Here is a 7,114-nt window from a genome sequence, read left to right on the forward strand (position 1 = left end):
AAACTGTCAAGGCTTACACCTATCCCTCCATGTGTTAAATTCTACATACTGTAGTTCTACACCTTCTCACCTACCTGTATTAAAAATTACAAACTGTAGCTTACACCTATCCCTTACCTGTGTTAAATTAACATACTGTAGCCTGCACACATCCCCTCCTGTTATTAAATACATACTGTTAGTCTACACCTATCCCCCTCCTGTATTAAATAACCATACTGTAGCTACACCTTAATCCTCCTGTTTTAAAAGTACATACTGTAAGTCCTACTACCTTAATCCTCCTGTATTAAATTTCATACTGTAGCCTACACCTTAATCCTCCTGTTTGTAAATTACATTCTGTAGTCTACCCCTATCCCCTTCCTGTATGAACTTTCATCCTGGTAGCCCTACACCTTAATCCTCCTGTTTGTAAATTACATACTGTAGTTCTACACCTATCCCTCCTGTATTAAATTTTCAACTGTAGCCTACACATCTCTGAAATCTCTGTGTTCTCACTATCTCGTTTTAACATTACATACTGTAGTCTACACCTATCCCCTTCTCGTACAACACCTTCCCTCTGTATTAAATTACATACTGTAGTCTACACATCCCTTCTGTATAACTACATACGTAGTCTACACCTATACCCTCCTGTATAAAATTAAACTGTAATCTACACCTATCCCCTCTGCTATTAATTACATACTGTAGTCTACACCATCCCTCCTTGTTAAATACCCCTCCTTCTCAACAACCTTTGGAAAACATGGTTGGGCAAAAATACTAGCCCAGTACTCAGTAGAAATTGGACTGGCCTGGTCCTGTGAAATGTCTCTTCCTGCTGGCTATCAGAGAAAACAAAGCTAGCAGCTGTAATACAGTTGTCCTTTGACAACTAGGTAGGTAAGAGGACATGGTGGGTGTGTAGAATGTAAGGAACGATGAGAGAAACAAGGGACCATGGAGTACTTATTTTGCCTCTGCTGAGGGAGACTTTTACGAGTCAGCACGGGAAGACTTTAATAGACGCACGCAAGAACCACACACCAGAAAGACAAGGAGACTGAAATGGGAGCTGTTTATATTGGATGTTCAGAAAGAAGATATTGTGAGAATCTGTGGTTTCCTCACTCTCCTGACTACAAACATGATTTCCCTGTATACGCAGTAGAGAACAACGCTATGACACAATCTGAAACCGTTTTTATAAAACCAGAGACAGCACATCTCTATGTGGTAACAAACAAAAGCATGATCCATGGTTGAACCATCTATAAACAGATGGTAATATACGTACAAGTAATAACTTCCACTAATTAATAGACAGCAGCAAAAATAAAGCTTAACATTAACATAATACTTATCATAAAGATAAGTATTCTAGTCAAGTTTTCCTATTAGTTTATATGACATATTTAACAAACAGGATGTAGGCTAACATCTGTTTTGTCTAGTTATTGCCAGACGGGCGCTTGGGGGGCTCTTAGACCTGTTGAGACTTGATGGCACCCTTTTTCTTGTTCCATTACATTTACTAGCTGTGTGGTGTGCGTGTGCGCAGGCCACGTGCATGTGTTGTGTTTTCAGTCTTACGACATCCCAGAGATCATATGGTTGTGTTTACAACTTGTTCCTTACTGTTGTTGAATCTTTAACCTCTTCAGTCCCTTATACACACACATACCGCTAACCCGTGTTTTCATAGGAGGCGGTCCCTTCCATTATTAAAGCAGACCTGTACCCATTCTCTGCCATTGAAATAAAACCATACAATGTTTCTATAGTTTGAAAAATCAAAAACAGAGCATGCATTTCAAAACAAATCCTATTGAAAAACTAAATAGTATCATTTTTCAGCACTGTAAAATCCAGTTAAAAAAACAATTTCAGGCCATACAATACAAAAGGCAAACAATACTTTAACAAGACTGTTTGTTGTTATGGTAACACCCTGGGCCCTGAGCCTGAGCCAATAATATAGCCCCTGAACCTCAGATCATTCTATTGGTGAATTTTGATTTATTTTGATTGAGCTTATCCGCTTGCCATATGTGACATTTTCCACAGTGGGCTCCTTGATTCTCAACACTAATATGTTTCAGTGGTTTTGGGTTTTTCTCGGACACCACCCGGGGTTGTTTAAATGTCTGGGCTGTGTCCCAAATGGCAACCTATGTGTGCACTCCTTTTCACAAAAGGCCATAGAACTGCGTTCAAAAGTAACCAATAGGGTGCCCATTTGGGACACACCCCCAGACATTAAACAGCCGTGGTGATGTGAGAAACCCAAACACACGGAAATCATATAATTGCCTGGTTATTTCTGTTCTAGGTGTACTGAGGTTATGCCCTCTGCACCAAGCACACTTCATAGAGCCATATACTGGTCCAGCAGCACACAGGCTGTAGAGAGAAAGGCCATCTATAGTAACACTTACATGAGCTAACACACCTGTTGTTCTATAGGTTGTGTAGTGCCAGCTACGTGACTGTAATGACTTTCAGCTAGCAGTGACTGTAATGACGTTCGCTAGCTAATGAGCCTGTAATGACTTTCACGGCAGTGACTGTACTGACTTTCACGGCAGTGACGTGTAATGACGTTTCAGCGACAGTGGAATGTAATGACGTTCAGCATACGTGACTGGTAATGACGTTCAGCTACAGTGGACTGTTAATGACGTTCAGCTACAGTGACTGTAATGACTTTCAGCTACAGTGACTGTAATGACGTATCAGTACAGTGACTGAATGACCGTGTCAGCTACAGTGACTGTAATTGACGTTAGCGACAGTGGACTGTAAATGAACGTTCAGCGACAGGACTGTAATGACGTTCACGACAGTGACTGTAATGAGTCAGCTCGTAGACTACATGCTGTCACTACAGTGACTGTAATGACGTTCAGCTACAGTGAACTGTAATGACTTTCAGCTACAGTGACTGTAATGACGTTCAGGCTACAGTGAAATGGTAATGACGTTCAGCTGCAATGTGTTGAACTGTGTATTCCCAACTTAAAGCTGAATTATTTGTCAGCTGAAACATAACATTCCTTTTACCCTTCCAACATTCTTCCATTTGACCTTTTTCACTCAACCTCTCTCTCTCTCTACTACCCTTTTCTTTTCCAGCTACACTAAGCTACTATCGGCTCTTCTTTCTTTCTTATTTCTCGTCTCTCAGCCCCTCTTGTTTCTCGCTCCACTCTGAGTCTTCAGTCTGGGGGGAAAGGTGTAACAGCCTGGCCCAGTACCCAACTTCCCTCCACAAACAAGACCTCCACAACCAACCCATTACCCCTCCCACTAACTCACATCTATCTACCCCTTGTTTTTTTTCAGTATTTCTCTTTCTAAACAACTACAGTACAATATCATACAGCCTACACATGACCAAGTCATGTAGCTGGAGCCACACTCTGTGAATCTACTTAAGTTTTGACTACACGTCTCTACCCACCCTTCTTTGTTCTTTCAGTCCCATTTCTAAAACAACTCCAGTTCTAACTGTGAAACCAAATGGTTACAACATGAACAAGTCTAGTGTTTAGACTCGGGAGACTGTGTGGTCACAGCTCTGAAATCGTCTCCCTTAGTTGTGTCTAATATGGTGAGTTTGGTTGGTTATCTAACTGTTCCTCCATAAACCTTCAGGAAATACAGTACATGATAACATAGCACTAATAAGGCACTTCCTTTGGACGGCCATACAGTAGACTTATATCAATACACACGGTTTGCTCTTCAACCTTCCCACTGTGATACTGTACAATAGATGTCCTGCTGGATTTGGACAAATATCACGTATGGCTTCATGTCAATTCAATCAAGTACTACTATTATACAGTACCATTCCATGAAGGGTACATACACTACAGTACGTCTTGAAATGACCAAAACACACAGGCAATATGTGTGCTGTTTCAACAATATAAATAGATAACACACGGTCCTAACTGTACATTACCTTGAGATAACATGAACAGTAGTCCTAACTGTCCTTACATTGAGATAACATGAACAGTAGTCCTAACTGTCCTTACATCTGAGATAACATGAACAGAGTCCTAACTGTCCTTACATTGAGATAACATGAACATAGTCCTAACTGTCCGTTACATTGAGATAACATGAACATAGTCCTAACTGTCCATTACATTGGAGATAACATGACACAGGTCCTAACTGTCCGTTACATTGAGATAACATGAACAGGAGTCCTAACTGTCCATTACATTGAGATAACATGAACAGTAGTCCTAACTGTCTACATTGAGATAACATGAACAGTGTCCTAACTGTCCATTACATGAGATAACATGAACAGTAGTCCTAACTGTCCTTTACATTAGATAACATGAACAGTAGTCCTAACTGTCCTTACATTGAGATAACATGAACAGAGTCCTAACTGTCCGTTACATTGAGATAACATGAACAGAGTCCTAACTGTCCGTTACATTGAGATAACATGAACAGTAGTCCTAACTGTCCGTTACATTGAGATAACATGAACAGTAGTCCAACTGTCCGTTACATTGAGATAACATGAACAGAGTCCTAACTGTCCGTTACATTGAGATAACATGAACAGTAGTCCTAACTGTCGCGTTACATTGAGATAACATGAACAGTGTCCTAACTGTCCGTTACATTGAGATAACATGAACAGTATCCTAATGTCGTTACATTGAATAACTGAACAGTAGTCCTAACTGTCCGTTACATTGAGATAAACATGAAACAGTAGTCCTAACTGTCCGTTACATTGAGATAACATGAACAGTAGTCCTAACTGTCCGTTACATTGAGATAAGTCCATGGATTCAGAGACAGTCCTTCTAAAGATGCTTTAGGAAACTTAATGGAGGTTTTCCATGAGCTTCACACCACATGGTTTGTGTCTCTGACTGACATATAATACAATACTTATTTAGCTCTATTGAACATATAAACATCTAGAGCAGCACTGTGTCTGAGAGGGTAGATTCAGTACATTAAGGTGGCTGGGACGCCCAGTTCACAACACACGTGGCCAGTCCTAACACAGAAATGAGGGTTCAAGTGTGTGTCTGTCCTTCCCATGTCCCTTCCAAACTCCCCTAACTCCACCTCCTCTAGGTCAGATTGCTGCTGATGTCCAGGGCGTGTTGGTAGACCTGGGTCATATCATCCATGTCCCCTAGCAGMGAGAAGCTGCCGTCGTCCCCAGGAGACCCTRGTGTCCCTCGGGTYCCCACCTTCCCCCCATGGAGCCCCCCTGCAGCCGTCTGGAGGCCCCGTCTGAAGCCTGCCAGCTGCAGTAGATCCTCAGCCGACATACAGGCCCTGACGTTGGGCTGYGGGGACGAGGGAGACCAATCCACTCCCATTAAGGGAGGAACACTGGAGAGACCCATCTCCTCACAGACAATACTGGAGGGTCTACTCTGGCTGCGAGAGAGGCCTGAGTCCCCCTGAGTCTCTCCGTGGTAGCCCATATTGGACAAGCCACTGTGGAAGGAAGTGGAGTTGCCGTACTTCCCATTACGCTTCAATATGCCCTTTCTCCCCATGGACCTCTTTGTTGGTGAGCTGGCGGGTGGGGCCATGGAGGTGCTGCCCCCGAGCAGTTCAGAGGACTCACTGCGTTCTGGGGAGGAGTAGTAGCCAGACTCCCGCTGCTGGTTGTTCTTCAGGATGCCCTTCTTYGGGAGGGTGGGCACCATCTTGGCCGGCGAGACCCCCAGGCGATCCTGATCATCGTCCTCCTCCTCATCCCTCTCGGGGCTGGAGGGCAGCTCCCTTCCCTCGTGGAAGTGCAGGGAGCGACTCAGCTCGATCTCCCCCAGGCTGTGGGACCTCTGCTCAGACACATGCATCTTCAGGATCCCCTTAGGTCTCTTCAGTCCTGGTTTGTCTTTGTCTTCCCACGCGGTGTGATGGTGGAGCGCTCCACTATCATTCTCCTTCCTGGACTTCCTCAGGCGCTGGCGGCCAGCGTGGGGGGGTACGGCGGGGGGTTCAGAGCGGGGAGGCTTGGCCGGCGCCACCCTGGGTGACTCTGTGGTGCGGTTCTGCCAGTCGATAAAGCGTGCTAGCGTTGGAGAAGAGATGCAGCCACTGTTGTCCTTCTGGATGTCACAGTCACACACAGTGGTCTTCCAGCCCCAATTGACCCACCAGTGGTTGGCGATGTCTTCCACCGTGGCTCGACGCTCCGGGTTAACCATCAACATCCAGCGGATCAGACCACGAGCATCTGGGAGAGAGTGGAAGGTGAGGAGGACAGAGACTTTAGCAGCAATCTATGGCATTATTTAACAGACAGAGCGAGAGGAGACAGCTACAGAGCGAGAGAGGAGACAGCTACAGAGAGAGAGAGGAAGAAGCTACAGCGAGAGAGGAGACGCTACAGAGAGAGAGAGGAGACAGCTACAGAGAGAGAGAGAGAGAGAGAGGAGACAGCTACAGAGAGGAGAGAGGGGGAGACAGCTACAGAGAGAGAGAGAGAGAGAGAGGAGGAAGCTACAAAGAGAGAGAGAGAGGGGAGAAGCTACAGAGAGAGAAGAGAGAGAGGGGAGACAGCTACAGAGAGAGAGAGAGGGGGAGACAGCTAGAGAGGAGCAGAAGGAAGAACAGAGAGGGAGACAGCTCAGAGAGAGAGGGGAGACAGCTACAGAGAGAGAGGGGAGCAGCTACAGAAAGAAAGAGAGGGGACAGCTTACAGAGAGAGAGAGGAGACAGCTACAGAGGAGAGAGGAGACAGCTACAGAGAGAGAAAAGAAGAGGAGACAGCAACAGAGTTAAACTAGTACCTGAGGACTGTTGTAGGTTCCCTGTACTCTCCGTTGGTGATCTGGCGGATTAGTTTATTGTGGTCTTCCCCATCGAAGGGCATGGCCTAGAACCAGGGTGTAAAGAAAGCACTCCCAGGGCCCAACTGTCTACCTGAAAACACACACACACTGGTAGTATACAATACTGTTACCTGGACACAACACACTGGTAGTTACAATACTGTCTACCTGGAAACCACTTACTGTCTACCTGGAAACACAACAACACTAGGTCAGTTACAATACTGTCTACCTGGAACAACAACACACCTGGTAGTTACAATACTGTCTACCTGGAAACG

The 7,114-nt window shown here is 44.9% G+C and overlaps 1 pseudogene; it reads right to left on the reverse strand.

Annotated features, from left to right (window-relative positions):
- Positions 1-4,291: 4,291 nt before the first annotated feature.
- Positions 4,292-6,924, reverse strand: LOC112076239 (NUAK family SNF1-like kinase 1; annotated as a pseudogene).
- Between the last annotated feature and the right edge of the window lie 190 nt (positions 6,925-7,114).

The sequence above is a fragment of the Salvelinus sp. IW2-2015 genome, unplaced genomic scaffold, assembly GCF_002910315.2.
Source record: "Salvelinus sp. IW2-2015 unplaced genomic scaffold, ASM291031v2 Un_scaffold3638, whole genome shotgun sequence".
Lineage (NCBI taxonomy): Eukaryota > Metazoa > Chordata > Actinopteri > Salmoniformes > Salmonidae > Salvelinus > Salvelinus sp. IW2-2015.